Raw genomic sequence first — 20,282 nt, forward strand, 5'->3', positions numbered from 1 at the left:
ACGCCCATTGCACGCCCCTTCCAGGGAAAGGGCTGCGTGTGAAGGGGCCGTATTTACAAGGTGGTGTTAAGCCACAAAACGTGGTTGAACGGCGTCTTGTAAATACGGCACAGTACATAGTGCCACCGGGGCGTCACTAAAGATGATGTGCCGGTGGCGATAGGGCCTTGTAAGTCTGGCCCTTTCTTTGCTCAAGGTGTATGTTCTTGGTGAAGGTAGGAAAGCCATTTTCGCTCTCATACCTTCCTTCCTTGGCTGGCTTGACCACAGTAGGCCCAGGCTTCAATGGAAAGGTAAAAAAGGGAGCAACTGACTGCCGTAAGGTGTATCGTTTTCTCTTGGTGAGTTGAGACCGATGCCCTTGGAGCGTAGTACCTCACGATGGTGAGGGATAGACACAGCCTTTTTAATTTCAATTTACCTGTCAGGTGAGGTGGTAAATGCAAATAATGTGATAAAGCACAGCAACTTGCTGTTTCTGCCTGGCCTCGAACCAGGGACCTTTCGCGTGTAAGGCGAACGTGATAACCACTACACTATAGAAACAGACATGCCTGCTTACTTGCTTCATGTGGCTATGCATTGGACTGGAACCACTGCACTGGAAACAGACACACCTGCTTTCTTTATGTGGCTATGCTTTGGACTGGAATGCAAGGACTAAGGGACAATATTCATGACGCTCAAAGCTGAGCCTTTCTGACAGGATCTCTTCCTTTGGAAGAAAGGAACTGGGATCACTTTCATTCCAAGAGGTGATTTCAAAACCAGCCCTGCAATTACTTTGGAGAAGCACTGTGCATTTCATGTTCCAACGAGAAGTGCTGCTCCAACACAAAAAAGCAGTTAGAAAGAAATCCCGCACTCCTTCATCATGCCGAACTGCCTCGACACCAGTAGAAAGCATGCAATGCATTCCACCATGGCATCTTACAAGAGTGGAAAGCAGAAATACTCCTGTTTAAAAACAGATCGAACCTATGAAGGCACGGGCTCGTCCGGGATTTGAACCCGGGACCTCTCACACCCAAAGCGAGAATCATACCCCTAGACCAACGAGCCTGCTGCTGCAAAAGCCTTTCAAACATCTTCTGAAGTGTCTTTGTGAAAAAGCAGGGCCACTTGGAGACTCTCCTTCTAAGCGTGCCATAGCAATTGATGTTTTGTGCCAAGGGTTTTTTTTTTGCCTCTAGCAAGGCAAGAGGTAGTCAAGAAGCCCTATGCTAGCAAGCTGAACTGTGGCGCTGATGAGAAAAGCAGACCCTTTCTGGTAGTTGTACGCCTCCGCAGGACCTGGGCCCTTGCACCGTAGACTTCCAGACCAGAAGCACTGAAGGGCCTGCCATCTCTTGCGCCTGAGCCAGAGGAGCATGCCTCTTGTATTCAAGCACAATTGCTCGCTCAGTGCTCGATCAGGCGAGATTTATATGAGTGCCTCACAGGCCTGAAACACTCACCTGGGAGACGCGGGGTGGCTGAATTCCCAGAATGGCCTTCGATAGGAAAATCACCTCCTTTCCTCCCGACTCATTTCAGAATTGGGTGAAAATCGCAAGACAGTGTTTAGGGGTGCATGGGTACTGCCTACTCCCAGCTGCCTCTCTGTCTTCTTCATGTTAATTTCAAGTCACAAGGAGGGACCATTGCCATTCTGCTCCGCCCACCTAACCAGGAAACCCAGGTTGAGCTTGTCTGCCTGTTGTTGTTGCAGGGGCAGTGCCTTCTCTGCCCAAAAGTGGCAGGAGAGCCTCACTTCAAACGATGGAATCAACTGCTTAAGTAGAAACCAGCATGGTAGTTACAGTGATAAGGTGCAGCTCTAACAGAAGGCGTGACTGAGATGCCCCTTCCAGAAATACATGGAATGCTGATTGAGGGCCCAGCCGGAGGGTTGGTGGATTTCTTTTCATATGCTACAGCAGCTTGCAAAGATAGTGTTGTGGGGAGCTGGCTGTGCAAGCAGAGGAAGATTTAAGGGCAGAAAATAGACCTATCAGAAGTGCGATATGAACCCACAACTACATGAGCAAACCAGGATGCTTAGCTTAACTGAAGATCAAGCTCTCTTGAGGCTGCCGCCTTAGACCACTCGGCCATCCTGACAGCTGAGTCTGTGTTTAGGTCTGACTCCTCAGTCTGCACTTGTCGATGCTGCCGCTTGCAATGTTCCTATCAAGGTGACAGGTTTAAAGGCCCCACAATATAACATGGCCAAGAAAAAAAAAAGTAAAAAACAGAATAAGAAACCAGGCACATGCACGACTACGCAAAGATGCAGATAACTTTTTACCGGCCTGCAATAGTAATACAAGTTTTACACAGGTCACAAGTTTTTAAAGGCCATCCCTGAGTGAGACTAAGCTTTTAGGGAGCAAACACAAAAGCAGACACTGCCCATTGTTTCTGCCCGGTCTCGAACCGGGGACCTTTCGCGTGTTAGGCGAACGTGATAACCACTACACTACAGAAACAAGCATGAGGGCTTGACTGAAGGAGCAAAATTCCCCTCATATGTTTGCCCGATTGCCTCTATACTTGATCAGCAGTTGCTCGCAAAGCGAGGAGTAAGTGTGAAAATTGCAGCGTTGTCAGCCAGCAAGCGTACACTCAGATGTACTGAAAAGTCACAGCTGCGGGTAGAGACAAATATCTGATGCCTAAATGCCTGAAACCAGAGCCTGTGAAAGCATCACACAGAGCACACTGAAAGCAAGCAGGAAGGAAGCCAAGGCATGGTGATCCTTTTTTTCTCCTGAGGCTAAAAATATTTTGCACAACAATGCTTTGAGTGGAATGAGGAATCTTCAAGCTTTGTGTATTTTGAGTAAAATTTGTGTGTTTTCTGCTAAAAAGGGTGTGTTGGGGATTTGGACCCGGACACCAACGAGCGAGGGCACAGAAGCACCACTGCTCAGACCCTGCTCCTAGGGTTGAGGGCAGAGAGTGGGCGAATACATCGCAAGGCAAGAAAATGCACATGGTTCTCTCTTCTGCAATATGACTAGAGTCATTTCCATGGTCGTCATCGAACATGACATAAAACGCCTCTATCCTTTAGACCTTTTGGCCCATAATTACAAGAGGATGACTGAGTGAGACGCTCTGCCAAATTTGGCAGCCTCGCACTCAGTCATTTTCAAAATGCAGGGAAGCGCCGTATTTAGTAGAATACAGCGCACCCCTGTGCTTCCCTCTGCGCCAGCTCTAAATTAGCTGCCGAGCACCAACGCAGCCATCCTTGCGCCATGGTACAAGGATGGCTGCGTGGAGGGGGAAATTGTTTTTGTTCAGGAAGGCACACCTTCCTGCACAACAGAAATCTTCAGTGGCGATATGTTCGTGCAGCACACATAGAAAGAGCAAAAATGAGGAGAAATGAAAACATTTCTGCTCGTTTCTCCACTATAACGACACCCATTGTATGGCGCTTGGATTTTGGCGCTGCCACAGATTTACAAAAACTCGTAAAACTGGAGCAGCATCAAAATGCTATGGTGTTGCAGTGGCCCACCCAGAGCAACGCCCATTGCACGCCCCTTCCAGGGAAAGGGCTGCGTGTGAAGGGGCCGTATTTACAAGGTGGTGTTAAGCCACAAAACGTGGTTGAACGGCGTCTTGTAAATACGGCACAGTACATAGTGCCACCGGGGCGTCACTAAAGATGATGTGCCGGTGGCGATAGGGCCTTGTAAGTCTGGCCCTTTCTTTGCTCAAGGTGTATGTTCTTGGTGAAGGTAGGAAAGCCATTTTCGCTCTCATACCTTCCTTCCTTGGCTGGCTTGACCACAGTAGGCCCAGGCTTCGATGGAAAGGTAAAAAAGGGAGCAACTGACTGCCGTAAGGTGTATCGTCTTCTCTTGGTGAGTTGAGACCGATGCCCTTGGAGCGTAGTACCTCACGATGGTGAGGGATAGACACAGCCTCTTTAATTTCAATTTACCTGTCAGGTGAGGTGGTAAATGCAAATAATGTGATAAAGCACAGCAACTTGCTGTTTCTGCCTGGCCTCGAACCAGGGACCTTTCGCGTGTAAGGCGAACGTGATAACCACTACACTACAGAAACAGACATGCCTGCTTACTTGCTTCATGTGGCTATGCATTGGACTGGAACCACTGCACTGGAAACAGACACACCTGCTTTCTTTATGTGGCTATGCTTTGGACTGGAATGCAAGGACTAAGGGACAATATTCATGACGCTCAAAGCTGAGCCTTTCTGACAGGATCTCTTCCTTTGGAAGAAAGGAACTGGGATCACTTTCATTCCAAGAGGTGATTTCAAAACCAGCCCTGCAATTACTTTGGAGAAGCACTGTGCATTTCATGTTCCAACGAGAAGTGCTGCTCCAACACAAAAAAGCAGTTAGAAAGAAATCCCGCACTCCTTCATCATGCCGAACTGCCTCGACACCAGTAGGAAGCATGCAATGCATTCCACCATGGCATCTTACAAGAGTGGAAAGCAGAAATACTCCTGTTTAAAAACAGATCGAACCTATGAAGGCACGGGCTCGTCCGGGATTTGAACCCGGGACCTCTCACACCCAAAGCGAGAATCATACCCCTAGACCAACGAGCCTGCTGCTGCAAAAGCCTTTCAAACATCTTCTGAAGTGTCTTTGTGAAAAAGCAGGGCCACTTGGAGACTCTCCTTCTAAGCGTGCCATAGCAATTGATGTTTTGTGCCAAGGGTTTTTTTTTTGCCTCTAGCAAGGCAAGAGGTAGTCAAGAAGCCCTATGCTAGCAAGCTGAACTGTGGCGCTGATGAGAAAAGCAGACCCTTTCTGGTAGTTGTACGCCTCCGCAGGACCTGGGCCCTTGCACCGTAGACTTCCAGACCAGAAGCACTGAAGGGCCTGCCATCTCTTGCGCCTGAGCCAGAGGAGCATGCCTCTTGTATTCAAGCACACTTGCTCGCTCAGTGCTCGATTAGGCTCGATCAGGCGAGATTTATATGAGTGCCTCACAGGCCTGAAACACTCACCTGGGAGACGCGGGGTGGCTGAATTCTCAGAATGGCCTTCGATAGGAAAATCACCTCCTTTCCTCCCGACTCATTTCAGAATTGGGTGAAAATCGCAAGACAGTGTTCAGGGGTGCATGGGTACTGCCTACTCCCAGCTGCCTCTCTGTCTTCTTCATGTTAATTTCAAGTCACAAGGAGGGACCATTGCCATTCTGCTCCGCCCACCTAACCAGGAAACCCAGGTTGAGCTTGTCTGCCTGTTGTTGTTGCAGGGGCAGTGCCTTCTCTGCCCAAAAGTGGCAGGAGAGCCTCACTTCAAACGATGGAATCAACTGCTTAAGTAGAAACCAGCATGGTAGTTACAGTGATAAGGTGCAGCTCTAACAGAAGGCGTGACTGAGATGCCCCTTCCAGAAATACATGGAATGCTGATTGAGGGCCCAGCCGGAGGGTTGGTGGATTTCTTTTAATATGCTACAGCAGCTTGCAAAGATAGTGTTGTGGGGAGCTGGCTGTGCAAGCAGAGGAAGATTTAAGGGCAGAAAATAGACCTATCAGAAGTGCGATATGAACCCACAACTACATGAGCAAACCAGGATGCTTAGCTTAACTGAAGATCAAGCTCTCTTGAGGCTGCCGCCTTAGACCACTCGACCATCCTGACAGCTGAGTCTGTGTTTAGGTCTGACTCCTCAGTCTGCACTTGTCGATGCTGCCGCTTGCAATGTTCCTATCAAGGTGACAGGTTTAAAGGCCCCACAATATAACATGGTCAAGAAAAAAAAAAGTAAAAAACAGAATAAGAAACCAGGCACATGCACGACTACGCAAAGATGCAGATAACTTTTTACCGGCCTGCAATAGTAATACAAGTTTTACACAGGTCACAAGTTTTTAAAGGCCATCCCTGAGTGAGACTAAGCTTTTAGGGAGCAAACACAAAAGCAGACACTGCCCATTGTTTCTGCCCGGTCTCGAACCGGGGACCTTTCGCGTGTTAGGCAAACGTGATAACCACTACACTACAGAAACAAGCATGAGGGCTTGACTGAAGGAGCAAAATTCCCCTCATATGTTTGCCCGATTGCCTCTATACTTGATCAGCAGTTGCTCGCAAAGCGAGGAGTAAGTGTGAAAATTGCAGCGTTGTCAGCCAGCAAGCGTACACTCAGATGTACTGAAAAGTCACAGCTGCGGGTAGAGACAAATATCTGATGCCTAAATGCCTGAAACCAGAGCCTGTGAAAGCATCACACAGAGCACACTGAAAGCAAGCAGGAAGGAAGCCAAGGCATGGTGATCCTTTTTTTCTCCTGAGGCTAAAAATATTTTGCACAACAATGCTTTGAGTGGAATGAGGAATCTTCAAGCTTTGTGTATTTTGAGTAAAATTTGTGTGTTTTCTGCTAAAAAGGGTGTGTTGGGGATTTGGACCCGGACACCAACGAGCGAGGGCACAGAAGCACCACTGCTCAGACCCTGCTCCTAGGGTTGAGGGCAGAGAGTGGGCGAATACATCGCAAGGCAAGAAAATGCACATGGTTCTCTCTTCTGCAATATGACTAGAGTCATTTCCATGGTCGTCATCGAACATGACATAAAACGCCTCTATCCTTTAGACCTTTTGGCCCATAATTACAAGAGGATGACTGAGTGAGACGCTCTGCCAAATTTGGCAGCCTCGCACTCAGTCATTTTCAAAATGCAGGGAAGCGCCGTATTTAGTAGAATACAGCGCACCCCTGTGCTTCCCTCTGCGCCAGCTCTAAATTAGCTGCCGAGCGCCAACGCAGCCATCCTTGCGCCATGGTACAAGGATGGCTGCGTTGAGGGGGAAATTGTTTTTGTTCAGGAAGGCACACCTTCCTGCACAACAGAAATCTTCAGTGGCGATATGTTCGTGCAGCACACATAGAAAGAGCAAAAATGAGGAGAAATGAAAACATTTCTGCTCGTTTCTCCACTATAACGACACCCATTGTATGGCGCTTGGATTTTGGCGCTGCCACAGATTTACAAAAACTCGTAAAACTGGAGCAGCATCAAAATGCTATGGTGTTGCAGTGGCCCACCCAGAGCAACGCCCATTGCACGCCCCTTCCAGGGAAAGGGCTGCGTGTGAAGGGGCCGTATTTACAAGGTGGTGTTAAGCCACAAAACGTGGTTGAACGGCGTCTTGTAAATACGGCACAGTACATAGTGCCACCGGGGCGTCACTAAAGATGATGTGCCGGTGGCGATAGGGCCTTGTAAGTCTGGCCCTTTCTTTGCTCAAGCTGTATGTTCTTGGTAAAGGTAGGAAAGGCATTTTCGCTCTCATACCTTCCTTCGCTGGCTTGACCACAGTAGGCCCAGGCTTCAATGGAAAGGTCAAAAAGGGAGCAACTGACTGCCGTAAGGTGTATCGTCTTCTCTTGGTGAGTTGAGACCGATGCCCTTGGAGCGTAGTACCTCACGATGGTGAGGGATAGACACAGCCTCTTTAATTTCAATTTACCTGTCAGGTGAGGTGGTAAATGCAAATAATGTGATAAAGCACAGCAACTTGCTGTTTCTGCCTGGCCTCGAACCAGGGACCTTTCGCGTGTAAGGCGAACGTGTTAGCCACTACACTACAGAAACAGACATGCCTGCTTACTTGCTTCATGTGGCTATGCATTGGACTGGAACCACTGCACTGGAAACAGACACACCTGCTTTCTTTATGTGGCTATGCTTTGGACTGGAATGCAAGGACTAAGGGACAATATTCATGACGCTCAAAGCTGAGCCTTTCTGACAGGATCTCTTCCTTTGGAAGAAAGGAACTGGGATCACTTTCATTCCAAGAGGTGATTTCAAAACCAGCCCTGCAATTACTTTGGAGAAGCACTGTGCATTTCATGTTCCAACGAGAAGTGCTGCTCCAACACAAAAAAGCAGTTAGAAAGAAATCCCGCACTCCTTCATCATGCCGAACTGCCTCGACACCAGTAGAAAGCATGCAATGCATTCCACCATGGCATCTTACAAGAGTGGAAAGCAGAAATACTCCTGTTTAAAAACAGATCGAACCTATGAAGGCACGGGCTCTTCCGGGATTTGAACCCGGGACCTCTCACACCCAAAGCGAGAATCATACCCCTAGACCAACGAGCCTGCTGCTGCAAAAGCCTTTCAAACATCTTCTGAAGTGTCTTTGTGAAAAAGCAGGGCCACTTGGAGACTCTCCTTCTAAGCGTGCCATAGCAATTGATGTTTTGTGCCAAGGGTTTTTTTTTTGCCTCTAGCAAGGCAAGAGGTAGTCAAGAAGCCCTATGCTAGCAAGCTGAACTGTGGCGCTGATGAGAAAAGCAGACCCTTTCTGGTAGTTGTACGCCTCCGCAGGACCTGGGCCCTTGCACCGTAGACTTCCAGACCAGAAGCACTGAAGGGCCTGCCATCTCTTGCGCCTGAGCCAGAGGAGCATGCCTCTTGTATTCAAGCACACTTGCTCGCTCAGGGCTCGATCAGGCGAGATTTATATGAGTGCCTCACAGGCCTGAAACACTCACCTGGGAGACGCTGGGTGGCTGAATTCTCAGAATGGCCTTCGATAGGAAAATCACCTCCTTTCCTCCCGACTCATTTCAGAATTGGGTGAAAATCGCAAGACAGTGTTCAGGGGTGCATGGGTACTGCCTACTCCCAGCTGCCTCTCTGTCTTCTTCATGTTAATTTCAAGTCACAAGGAGGGACCATTGCCATTCTGCTCCGCCCACCTAACCAGGAAACCCAGGTTGAGCTTGTCTGCCTGTTGTTGTTGCAGGGGCAGTGCCTTCTCTGCCCAAAAGTGGCAGGAGAGCCTCACTTCAAACGATGGAATCAACTGCTTAAGTAGAAACCAGCATGGTAGTTACAGTGATAAGGTGCAGCTCTAACAGAAGGCGTGACTGAGATGCCCCTTCCAGAAATACATGGAATGCTGATTGAGGGCCCAGCCGGAGGGTTGGTGGATTTCTTTTAATATGCTACAGCAGCTTGCAAAGATAGTGTTGTGGGGAGCTGGCTGTGCAAGCAGAGGAAGATTTAAGGGCAGAAAATAGACCTATCAGAAGTGCGATATGAACCCACAACTACATGAGCAAACCAGGATGCTTAGCTTAACTGAAGATCAAGCTCTCTTGAGGCTGCCGCCTTAGACCACTCGACCATCCTGACAGCTGAGTCTGTGTTTAGGTCTGACTCCTCAGTCTGCACTTGTCGATGCTGCCGCTTGCAATGTTCCTATCAAGGTGACAGGTTTAAAGGCCCAACAATATAACATGGCTAAGAAAAAAAAAAGTAAAAAACAGAATAAGAAACCAGGCACATGCACGACTACGCAAAGATGCAGATAACTTTTTACCGGCCTGCAATAGTAATACAAGTTTTACACAGGTCACAAGTTTTTAAAGGCCATCCCTGAGTGAGACTAAGCTTTTAGGGAGCAAACACAAAAGCAGACACTGCCCATTGTTTCTGCCCGGTCTCGAACCGGGGACCTTTCGCGTGTTAGGCGAACGTGATAACCACTACACTACAGAAACAAGCATGAGGGCTTGACTGAAGGAGCAAAATTCCCCTCATATGTTTGCCCGATTGCCTCTATACTTGATCAGCAGTTGCTCGCAAAGCGAGGAGTAAGTGTGAAAATTGCAGCGTTGTCAGCCAGCAAGCGTACACTCAGATGTACTGAAAAGTCACAGCTGCGGGTAGAGACAAATATCTGATGCCTAAATGCCTGAAACCAGAGCCTGTGAAAGCATCACACAGAGCACACTGAAAGCAAGCAGGAAGGAAGCCAAGGCATGGTGATCCTTTTTTTCTCCTGAGGCTAAAAATATTTTGCACAACAATGCTTTGAGTGGAATGAGGAATCTTCAAGCTTTGTGTATTTTGAGTAAAATTTGTGTGTTTTCTGCTAAAAAGGGTGTGTTGGGGATTTGGACCCGGACACCAACGAGCGAGGGCACAGAAGCACCACTGCTCAGACCCTGCTCCTAGGGTTGAGGGCAGAGAGTGGGCGAATACATCGCAAGGCAAGAAAATGCACATGGTTCTCTCTTCTGCAATATGACTAGAGTCATTTCCATGGTCGTCATCGAACATGACATAAAACGCCTCTATCCTTTAGACCTTTTGGCCCATAATTACAAGAGGATGACTGAGTGAGACGCTCTGCCAAATTTGGCAGCCTCGCACTCAGTCATTTTCAAAATGCAGGGAAGCGCCGTATTTAGTAGAATACAGCGCAACCCTGTGCTTCCCTCTGCGCCAGCTCTAAATTAGCTGCCGAGCACCAACGCAGCCATCCTTGCGCCATGGTACAAGGATGGCTGCGTGGAGGGGGAAATTGTTTTTGTTCAGGAAGGCACACCTTCCTGCACAACAGAAATCTTCAGTGGCGATATGTTCGTGCAGCACACATAGAAAGAGCAAAAATGAGGAGAAATTAAAACATTTCTGCTCGTTTCTCCACTATAACGACACCCATTGTATGGCGCTTGGTTTTTGGCGCTGCCACAGATTTACAAAAACTCGTAAAACTGGAGCAGCATCAAAATGCTATGGTGTTGCAGTGGCCCACCCAGAGCAACGCCCATTGCAAGCCCCTTCCAGGGAAAGGGCTGCGTGTGAAGGGGCCGTATTTACAAGGTGGTGTTAAGCCACAAAACGTGGTTGAACGGCGTCTTGTAAATATGGCACAGTACATAGTGCCACCGGGGCGTCACTAAAGATGATGTGCCGGTGGCGATAGGGCCTTGTAAGTCTGGCCCTTTCTTTGCTCAAGGTGTATGTTCTTGGTGAAGGTAGGAAAGCCATTTTCGCTCTCATACCTTCCTTCCTTGGCTGGCTTGACCACAGTAGGCCCAGGCTTCAATGGAAAGGTAAAAAAGGGAGCAACTGACTGCCGTAAGGTGTATCGTCTTCTCTTGGTGAGTTGAGACCGATGCCCTTGGAGCGTAGTACCTCACGATGGTGAGGGATAGACACAGCCTCTTTAATTTCAATTTACCTGTCAGGTGAGGTGGTAAATGCAAATAATGTGATAAAGCACAGCAACTTGCTGTTTCTGCCTGGCCTCGAACCAGGGACCTTTCGCGTGTAAGGCGAACGTGATAACCACTACACTACAGAAACAGACATGCCTCCTTACTTGCTTCATGTGGCTATGCATTGGACTGGAACCACTGCACTGGAAACAGACACACCTGCTTTCTTTATGTGGCTATGCTTTGGACTGGAATGCAAGGACTAAGGGACAATATTCATGACGCTCAAAGCTGAGCCTTTCTGACAGGATCTCTTCCTTTGGAAGAAAGGAACTGGGATCACTTTCATTCCAAGAGGTGATTTCAAAACCAGCCCTGCAATTACTTTGGAGAAGCACTGTGCATTTCATGTTCCAACGAGAAGTGCTGCTCCAACACAAAAAAGCAGTTAGAAAGAAATCCCGCACTCCTTCATCATGCCGAACTGCCTCGACACCAGTAGAAAGCATGCAATGCATTCCACCATGGCATCTTACAAGAGTGGAAAGCAGAAATACTCCTGTTTAAAAACAGATCGAACCTATGAAGGCACGGGCTCGTCCGGGATTTGAACCCGGGACCTCTCACACCCAAAGCGAGAATCATACCCCTAGACCAACGAGCCTGCTGCTGCAAAAGCCTTTCAAACATCTTCTGAAGTGTCTTTGTGAAAAAGCAGGGCCACTTGGAGACTCTCCTTCTAAGCGTGCCATAGCAATTGATGTTTTGTGGCAAGGGTTTTTTTTTTGCCTCTAGCAAGGCAAGAGGTAGTCAAGAAGCCCTATGCTAGCAAGCTGAACTGTGGCGCTGATGAGAAAAGCAGACCCTTTCTGGTAGTTGTACGCCTCCGCAGGACCTGGGCCCTTGCACCGTAGACTTCCAGACCAGAAGCACTGAAGGGCCTGCCATCTCTTGCGCCTGAGCCAGAGGAGCATGCCTCTTGTATTCAAGCACACTTGCTCGCTCAGTGCTCGATTAGGCTCGATCAGGCGAGATTTATATGAGTGCCTCACAGGCCTGAAACACTCACCTGGGAGACGCGGGGTGGCTGAATTCCCAGAATGGCCTTCGATAGGAAAATCACCTCCTTTCCTCCCGACTCATTTCAGAATTGGGTGAAAATCGCAAGACAGTGTTCAGGGGTGCATGGGTACTGCCTACTCCCAGCTGCCTCTCTGTCTTCTTCATGTTAATTTCAAGTCACAAGGAGGGACCATTGCCATTCTGCTCCGCCCACCTAACCAGGAAACCCAGGTTGAGCTTGTCTGCCTGTTGTTGTTGCAGGGGCAGTGCCTTCTTTGCCCAAAAGTGGCAGGAGAGCCTCACTTCAAACGATGGAATCAACTGCTTAAGTAGAAACCAGCATGGTAGTTACAGTGATAAGGTGCAGCTCTAACAGAAGGCGTGACTGAGATGCCCCTTCCAGAAATACATGGAATGCTGATTGAGGGCCCAGCCGGAGGGTTGGTGGATTTCTTTTCATATGCTACAGCAGCTTGCAAAGATAGTGTTGTGGGGAGCTGGCTGTGCAAGCAGAGGAAGATTTAAGGGCAGAAAATAGACCTATCAGAAGTGCGATATGAACCCACAACTACATGAGCAAACCAGGATGCTTAGCTTAACTGAAGATCAAGCTCTCTTGAGGCTGCCGCCTTAGACCACTCGGCCATCCTGACAGCTGAGTCTGTGTTTAGGTCTGACTCCTCAGTCTGCACTTGTCGATGCTGCCGCTTGCAATGTTCCTATCAAGGTGACAGGTTTAAAGGCCCCACAATATAACATGGTCAAGAAAAAAAAAAGTAAAAAACAGAATAAGAAACCAGGCACATGCACGACTACGCAAAGATGCAGATAACTTTTTACCGGCCTGCAATAGTAATACAAGTTTTACACAGGTCACAAGTTTTTAAAGGCCATCCCTGAGTGAGACTAAGCTTTTAGGGAGCAAACACAAAAGCAGACACTGCCCATTGTTTCTGCCCGGTCTCGAACCGGGGACCTTTAGCGTGTTAGGCGAACGTGATAACCACTACACTACAGAAACAAGCATGAGGGCTTGACTGAAGGAGCAAAATTCCCCTCATATGTTTGCCCCGATTGCCTCTATACTTGATCAGCAGTTGCTCGCAAAGCGAGGAGTAAGTGTGAAAATTGCAGCGTTGTCAGCCAGCAAGCGTACACTCAGATGTACTGAAAAGTCACAGCTGCGGGTAGAGACAAATATCTGATGCCTAAATGCCTGAAACCAGAGCCTGTGAAAGCATCACACAGAGCACACTGAAAGCAAGCAGGAAGGAAGCCAAGGCATGGTGATCCTTTTTTTCTCCTGAGGCTAAAAATATTTTGCACAACAATGCTTTGAGTGGAATGAGGAATCTTCAAGCTTTGTGTATTTTGAGTAAAATTTGTGTGTTTTCTGCTAAAAAGGGTGTGTTGGGGATTTGGACCCGGACACCAACGAGCGAGGGCACAGAAGCACCACTGCTCAGACCCTGCTCCTAGGGTTGAGGGCAGAGAGTGGGCGAATACATCGCAAGGCAAGAAAATGCACATGGTTCTCGCTTCTGCAATATGACTAGAGTCATTTCCATGGTCATCATCGAACATGACATAAAACGCCTCTATCCTTTAGACCTTTTGGCCCATAATTACAAGAGGATGACTGAGTGAGACGCTCTGCCAAATTTGGCAGCCTCGCACTCAGTCATTTTCAAAATGCAGGGAAGCGCCGTATTTAGTAGAATACAGCGCACCCCTGTGCTTCCCTCTGCGCCAGCTCTAAATTAGCTGCCGAGCGCCAACGCAGCCATCCTTGCGCCATGGTACAAGGATGGCTGCGTTGAGGGGGAAATTGTTTTTGTTCAGGAAGGCACACCTTCCTGCACAACAGAAATCTTCAGTGGCGATATGTTCGTGCAGCACACATAGAAAGAGCAAAAATGAGGAGAAATGAAAACATTTCTGCTCGTTTCTCCACTATAACGACACCCATTGTATGGCGCTTGGATTTTGGCGCTGCCAAAGATTTACAAAAACTCGTAAAACTGGAGCAGCATCAAAATGCTATGGTGTTGCAGTGGCCCACCCAGAGCAACGCCCATTGCACGCCCCTTCCAGGGAAAGGGCTGCGTGTGAAGGGGCAGTATTTACAAGGTGGTGTTAAGACACAAAACGTGGTTGAACGGCGTCTTGTAAATACGGCACAGTACATAGTGCCACCGGGGCGTCACTAAAGATGATGTGCCGGTGGCGATAGGGCCTTGTAAGTCTGGCCCTTTCTTTGCTCAAGGTGTATGTTCTTGGTAAAGGTAGGAAAGGCATTTTCGCTCTCATACCTTCCTTCGCTGGCTTGACCACAGTAGGCCCAGGCTTCAATGGAAAGGTCAAAAAGGGAGCAACTGACTGCCGTAAGGTGTATCGTCTTCTCTTGGTGAGTTGAGACCGATGCCCTTGGAGCGTAGTACCTCACGATGGTGAGGGATAGACACAGCCTCTTTAATTTCAATTTACCTGTCAGGTGAGGTGGTAAATGCAAATAATGTCATAAAGCACAGCAACTTGCTGTTTCTGCCTGGCCTCGAACCAGGGACCTTTCGCGTGTAAGGCGAACGTGATAACCACTACACTACAGAAACAGACATGCCTGCTTACTTGCTTCATGTGGCTATGCATTGGACTGGAACCACTGCACTGGAAACAGACACACCTGCTTTCTTTATGTGGCTATGCTTTGGACTGGAATGCAAGGACTAAGGGACAATATTCATGACGCTCAAAGCTGAGCCTTTCTGACAGGATCTCTTCCTTTGGAAGAAAGGAACTGGGATCACTTTCATTCCAAGAGGTGATTTCAAAACCAGCCCTGCAATTACTTTGGAGAAGCACTGTGCATTTCATGTTCCAACGAGAAGTGCTGCTCCAACACAAAAAAGCAGTTAGAAAGAAATCCCGCACTCCTTCATCATGCCGAACTGCCTCGACACCAGTAGAAAGCATGCAATGCATTCCACCATGGCATCTTACAAGAGTGGAAAGCAGAAATACTCCTGTTTAAAAACAGATCGAACCTATGAAGGCACGGGCTCGTCAGGGATTTGAACCCGGGACCTCTCACACCGAAAGCGAGAATCATACCCCTAGACCAACGAGCCTGCTGCTGCAAAAGCCTTTCAAACATCTTCTGAAGTGTCTTTGTGAAAAAGCAGGGCCACTTGGAGACTCTCCTTCTAAGCGTGCCATAGCAATTGATGTTTTGTGCCAAGGGTTTTTTTTTTGCCTCTAGCAAGGCAAGAGGTAGTCAAGAAGCCCTATGCTAGCAAGCTGAACTGTGGCGCTGATGAGAAAAGCAGACCCTTTCTGGTAGTTGTACGCCTCCGCAGGACCTGGGCCCTTGCACCGTAGACTTCCAGACCAGAAGCACTGAAGGGCCTGCCATCTCTTGCGCCTGAGCCAGAGGAGCATGCCTCTTGTATTCAAGCACACTTGCTCGCTCAGTGCTCGATTAAGCTCGATCAGGCGAGATTTATATGAGTGCCTCACAGGCCTGAAACACTCACCTGGGAGACGCGGGGTGGCTGAATTCCCAGAATGGCCTTCGATAGGAAAATCACCTCCTTTCCTCCCGACTCATTTCAGAATTGGGTGAAAATCGCAAGACAGTGTTCAGGGGTGCATGGGTACTGCCTACTCCCAGCTGCCTCTCTGTCTTCTTCATGTTAATTTCAAGTCACAAGGAGGGACCATTGCCATTCTGCTCCGCCCACCTAACCAGGAAACCCAGGTTGAGCTTGTCTGCCTGTTGTTGTTGCAGGGGCAGTGCCTTCTCTGCCCAAAAGTGGCAGGAGAGCCTCACTTCAAACGATGGAATCAACTGCTTAAGTAGAAACCAGCATGGTAGTTACAGTGATAAGGTGCAGCTCTAACAGAAGGCGTGACTGAGATGCCCCTTCCAGAAATACATGGAATGCTGATTGAGGGCCCAGCCGGAGGGTTGGTGGATTTCTTTTAATATGCTACAGCAGCTTGCAAAGATAGTGTTGTGGGGAGCTGGCTGTGCAAGCAGAGGAAGATTTAAGGGCAGAAAATAGACCTATCAGAAGTGCGATATGAACCCACAACTACATGAGCAAACCAGGATGCTTAGCTTAACTGAAGATCAAGCTCTCTTGAGGCTGCCGCCTTAGACCACTCGACCATCCTGACAGCTGAGTCTGTGTTTAGGTCTGACTCCTCAGTCTGCACTTGTCGATGCTGCCGCTTGCAATGTTCCTATCAAGGTGACAGGTTTAAAGGCCCAACAATATAACATGGCCAAGAAAAAAAAAAGTAAAAAACAGAATAAGAAACCAGGCACATGCACGACTACGCAAAGATGCAGATAACTTTTTACCGGCCTGCAATAGTAATACAAGTTTTACACAGGTCACAAGTTTTTAAAGGCCATCCCTGAGTGAGACTAAGCTTTTAGGGAGCAAACACAAAAGCAGACACTGCCCATTGTTTCTGCCCGGTCTCGAACCGGGGACCTTTCGCGTGTTAGGCGAACGTGATAACCACTACACTACAGAAACAAGCATGAGGGCTTGACTGAAGGAGCAAAATTCCCCTCATATGTTTGCCCGATTGCCTCTATACTTGATCAGCAGTTGCTCGCAAAGCAAGGAGTAAGTGTGAAAATTGCAGCGTTGTCAGCCAGCAAGCGTACACTCAGATGTACTGAAAAGTCACAGCTGCGGGTAGAGACAAATATCTGATGCCTAAATGCCTGAAACCAGAGCCTGTGAAAGCATCACACAGAGCACACTGAAAGCAAGCAGGAAGGAAGCCAAGGCATGGTGATCCTTTTTTTCTCCTGAGGCTAAAAATATTTTGCACAACAATGCTTTGAGTGGAATGAGGAATCTTCAAGCTTTGTGTATTTTGAGTAAAATTTGTGTGTTTTCTGCTAAAAAGGGTGTGTTGGGGATTTGGACCCGGACACCAACGAGCGAGGGCACAGAAGCACCACTGCTCAGACCCTGCTCCTAGGGTTGAGGGCAGAGAGTGGGCGAATACATCGCAAGGCAAGAAAATGCACATGGTTCTCTCTTCTGCAATATGACTAGAGTCATTTCCATGGTCGTCATCGAACATGACATAAAACGCCTCTATCCTTTAGACCTTTTGGCCCATAATTACAAGAGGATGACTGAGTGAGACGCTCTGCCAAATTTGGCAGCCTCGCACTCAGTCATTTTCAAAATGCAGGGAAGCGCCGTATTTAGTAGAATACAGCGCAACCCTGTGCTTCCCTCTGCGCCAGCTCTAAATTAGCTGCCGAGCACCAACGCAGCCATCCTTGCGCCATGGTACAAGGATGGCTGCGTGGAGGGGGAAATTGTTTTTGTTCAGGAAGGCACACCTTCCTGCACAACAGAAATCTTCAGTGGCGATATGTTCGTGCAGCACACATAGAAAGAGCAAAAATGAGGAGAAATGAAAACATTTCTGCTCGTTTCTCCACTATAACGACACCCATTGTATGGCGCTTGGTTTTTGGCGCTGCCACAGATTTACAAAAACTCGTAAAACTGGAGCAGCATCAAAATGCTATGGTGTTGCAGTGGCCCACCCAGAGCAACGCCCATTGCACGCCCCTTCCAGGGAAAGGGCTGCGTGTGAAGGGGCCGTATTTACAAGGTGGTGTTAAGCCACAAAACGTGGTTGAACGGCGTCTTGTAAATACGGCACAGTACATAGTGCCACCGGGGCGTCACTAAAGATGATGTGCCGGTGGCGATAGGGCCTTGTAAGTCTGGCCCTTTCTTTGCTCAAGGTGTATGTTCTTGGTGAAGGTAGGAAAGCCATTTTCGCTCTCATACCTTCCTTCCTTGGCTGGCTTGACCACAGTAGGCCCAGGCTTCAATGGAAAGGTAAAAAAGGGAGCAACTGACTGCCGTAAGGTGTATCGTCTTCTCTTGGTGAGTTGAGACCGATGCCCTTGGAGCGTAGTACCTCACGATGGTGAGGGATAGACACAGCCTCTTTAATTTCAATTTACCTGTCAGGTGAGGTGGTAAATGCAAATAATGTGATAAAACACAGCAACTTGCTGTTTCTGCCTGGCCTCGAACCAGGGACCTTTCGCGTGTAAGGCGAACGTGATAACCACTACACTACAGAAACAGACATGCCTGCTTACTTGCTTCATGTGGCTATGCATTGGACTGGAACCACTGCACTGGAAACAGACACACCTGCTTTCTTTATGTGGCTATGCTTTGGACTGGAATGCAAGGACTAAGGGACAATATTCATGACGCTCAAAGCTGAGCCTTTCTGACAGGATCTCTTCCTTTGGAAGAAAGGAACTGGGATCACTTTCATTCCAAGAGGTGATTTCAAAACCAGCCCTGCAATTACTTTGGAGAAGCACTGTGCATTTCATGTTCCAACGAGAAGTGCTGCTCCAACACAAAAAAGCAGTTAGAAAGAAATCCCGCACTCCTTCATCATGCCGAACTGCCTCGACACCAGTAGGAAGCATGCAATGCATTCCACCATGGCATCTTACAAGAGTGGAAAGCAGAAATACTCCTGTTTAAAAACAGATCGAACCTATGAAGGCACGGGCTCGTCCGGGATTTGAACCCGGGACCTCTCACACCCAAAGCGAGAATCATACCCCTAGACCAACGAGCCTGCTGCTGCAAAAGCCTTTCAAACATCTTCTGAAGTGTCTTTGTGAAAAAGCAGGGCCACTTGGAGACTCTCCTTCTAAGCGTGCCATAGCAATTGATGTTTTGTGCCAAGGGTTTTTTTTTTGCCTCTAGCAAGGCAAGAGGTAGTCAAGAAGCCCTATGCTAGCAAGCTGAACTGTGGCGCTGATGAGAAAAGCAGACCCTTTTTGGTAGTTGTACGCCTCCGCAGGACCTGGGCCCTTGCACCGTAGACTTCCAGACCAGAAGCACTGAAGGGCCTGCCATCTCTTGCGCCTGAGCCAGAGGAGCATGCCTCTTGTATTCAAGCACACTTGCTCGCTCAGTGCTCGATTAGGCTCGATCAGGCGAGATTTATATGAGTGCCTCACAGGCCTGAAACACTCACCTGGGAGACGCGGGGTGGCTGAATTCCCAGAATGGCCTTCGATAGGAAAATCACCTCCTTTCCTCCCGACTCATTTCAGAATTGGGTGAAAATCGCAAGACAGTGTTCAGGGGTGCATGGGTACTGCCTACTCCCAGCTGCCTCTCTGTCTTCTTCATGTTAATTTCAAGTCACAAGGAGGGACCATTGCCATTCTGCTCCGCCCACCTAACCAGGAAACCCAGGTTGAGCTTGTCTGCCTGTTGTTGTTGCAGGGGCAGTGCCTTCTTTTCCCAAAAGTGGCAGGAGAGCCTCACTTCAAACGATGGAATCAACTGCTTAAGTAGAAACCAGCATGGTAGTTACAGTGATAAGGTGCAGCTCTAACAGAAGGCGTGACTGAGATGCCCCTTCCAGAAATACATGGAATGCTGATTGAGGGCCCAGCCGGAGGGTTGGTGGATTTCTTTTCATATGCTACTGCAGCTTGCAAAGATAGTGTTGTGGGGAGCTGGCTGTGCAAGCAGAGGAAGATTTAAGGGCAGAAAATAGACCTATCAGAAGTGCGATATGAACCCACAACTACATGAGCAAACCAGGATGCTTAGCTTAACTGAAGATCAAGCTCTCTTGAGGCTGCCGCCTTAGACCACTCGGCCATCCTGACAGCTGAGTCTGTGTTTAGGTCTGACTCCTCAGTCTGCACTTGTCGATGCTGCCGCTTGCAATGTTCCTATCAAGGTGACAGGTTTAAAGGCCCCACAATATAACATGGTCAAGAAAAAAAAAAGTAAAAAACAGAATAAGAAACCAGGCACATGCACGACTACGCAAAGATGCAGATAACTTTTTACCGGCCTGCAATAGTAATACAAGTTTTACACAGGTCACAAGTTTTTAAAGGCCATCCCTGAGTGAGACTAAGCTTTTAGGGAGCAAACACAAAAGCAGACACTGCCCATTGTTTCTGCCCGGTCTCGAACCGGGGACCTTTCGCGTGTTAGGCGAACGTGATAACCACTACACTACAGAAACAAGCATGAGGGCTTGACTGAAGGAGCAAAATTCCCCTCATATGTTTGCCCGATTGCCTCTATACTTGATCAGCAGTTGCTCGCAAAGCGAGGAGTAAGTGTGAAAATTGCAGCGTTGTCAGCCAGCAAGCGTACACTCAGATGTACTGAAAAGTCACAGCTGCGGGTAGAGACAAATATCTGA

General features: G+C 48.3%; 17 non-coding genes across 17 annotated transcripts; all 17 read right to left on the reverse strand.

Annotated features, from left to right (window-relative positions):
- Positions 1 to 473: 473 nt before the first annotated feature.
- On the reverse strand, positions 474 to 546 carry TRNAV-UAC (transfer RNA valine (anticodon UAC)). The gene has a single exon. It is a non-coding gene; the product is annotated as a tRNA-Val (tRNA).
- Positions 547 to 990: 444 nt separating this feature from the next.
- Positions 991 to 1,062, reverse strand: TRNAP-UGG (transfer RNA proline (anticodon UGG)). Its single transcript has one exon. It is a non-coding gene; the product is annotated as a tRNA-Pro (tRNA).
- A 1,336-nt stretch (positions 1,063 to 2,398) lies between these two features.
- TRNAV-AAC (transfer RNA valine (anticodon AAC)) lies at positions 2,399 to 2,471 on the reverse strand. The gene has a single exon. It is a non-coding gene; the product is annotated as a tRNA-Val (tRNA).
- A 1,521-nt stretch (positions 2,472 to 3,992) lies between these two features.
- Positions 3,993 to 4,065, reverse strand: TRNAV-UAC (transfer RNA valine (anticodon UAC)). The gene has a single exon. It is a non-coding gene; the product is annotated as a tRNA-Val (tRNA).
- Positions 4,066 to 4,509: 444 nt separating this feature from the next.
- On the reverse strand, positions 4,510 to 4,581 carry TRNAP-UGG (transfer RNA proline (anticodon UGG)). The gene has a single exon. It is a non-coding gene; the product is annotated as a tRNA-Pro (tRNA).
- A 1,346-nt stretch (positions 4,582 to 5,927) lies between these two features.
- Positions 5,928 to 6,000, reverse strand: TRNAV-AAC (transfer RNA valine (anticodon AAC)). Its single transcript has one exon. It is a non-coding gene; the product is annotated as a tRNA-Val (tRNA).
- Positions 6,001 to 7,517: 1,517 nt separating this feature from the next.
- On the reverse strand, positions 7,518 to 7,590 carry TRNAV-UAC (transfer RNA valine (anticodon UAC)). Its single transcript has one exon. It is a non-coding gene; the product is annotated as a tRNA-Val (tRNA).
- Positions 7,591 to 9,442: 1,852 nt separating this feature from the next.
- Positions 9,443 to 9,515, reverse strand: TRNAV-AAC (transfer RNA valine (anticodon AAC)). The gene has a single exon. It is a non-coding gene; the product is annotated as a tRNA-Val (tRNA).
- Positions 9,516 to 11,036: 1,521 nt separating this feature from the next.
- On the reverse strand, positions 11,037 to 11,109 carry TRNAV-UAC (transfer RNA valine (anticodon UAC)). The gene has a single exon. It is a non-coding gene; the product is annotated as a tRNA-Val (tRNA).
- A 444-nt stretch (positions 11,110 to 11,553) lies between these two features.
- On the reverse strand, positions 11,554 to 11,625 carry TRNAP-UGG (transfer RNA proline (anticodon UGG)). The gene has a single exon. It is a non-coding gene; the product is annotated as a tRNA-Pro (tRNA).
- A 1,346-nt stretch (positions 11,626 to 12,971) lies between these two features.
- On the reverse strand, positions 12,972 to 13,044 carry TRNAV-AAC (transfer RNA valine (anticodon AAC)). Its single transcript has one exon. It is a non-coding gene; the product is annotated as a tRNA-Val (tRNA).
- A 1,518-nt stretch (positions 13,045 to 14,562) lies between these two features.
- TRNAV-UAC (transfer RNA valine (anticodon UAC)) lies at positions 14,563 to 14,635 on the reverse strand. Its single transcript has one exon. It is a non-coding gene; the product is annotated as a tRNA-Val (tRNA).
- Positions 14,636 to 15,079: 444 nt separating this feature from the next.
- Positions 15,080 to 15,151, reverse strand: TRNAR-UCG (transfer RNA arginine (anticodon UCG)). Its single transcript has one exon. It is a non-coding gene; the product is annotated as a tRNA-Arg (tRNA).
- A 1,346-nt stretch (positions 15,152 to 16,497) lies between these two features.
- TRNAV-AAC (transfer RNA valine (anticodon AAC)) lies at positions 16,498 to 16,570 on the reverse strand. Its single transcript has one exon. It is a non-coding gene; the product is annotated as a tRNA-Val (tRNA).
- A 1,521-nt stretch (positions 16,571 to 18,091) lies between these two features.
- TRNAV-UAC (transfer RNA valine (anticodon UAC)) lies at positions 18,092 to 18,164 on the reverse strand. Its single transcript has one exon. It is a non-coding gene; the product is annotated as a tRNA-Val (tRNA).
- A 444-nt stretch (positions 18,165 to 18,608) lies between these two features.
- Positions 18,609 to 18,680, reverse strand: TRNAP-UGG (transfer RNA proline (anticodon UGG)). Its single transcript has one exon. It is a non-coding gene; the product is annotated as a tRNA-Pro (tRNA).
- A 1,346-nt stretch (positions 18,681 to 20,026) lies between these two features.
- On the reverse strand, positions 20,027 to 20,099 carry TRNAV-AAC (transfer RNA valine (anticodon AAC)). Its single transcript has one exon. It is a non-coding gene; the product is annotated as a tRNA-Val (tRNA).
- Between the last annotated feature and the right edge of the window lie 183 nt (positions 20,100 to 20,282).

The sequence above is a fragment of the Pleurodeles waltl genome, chromosome 10, assembly GCF_031143425.1.
Source record: "Pleurodeles waltl isolate 20211129_DDA chromosome 10, aPleWal1.hap1.20221129, whole genome shotgun sequence".
Classification (NCBI taxonomy): Eukaryota; Metazoa; Chordata; class Amphibia; order Caudata; family Salamandridae; genus Pleurodeles; species Pleurodeles waltl.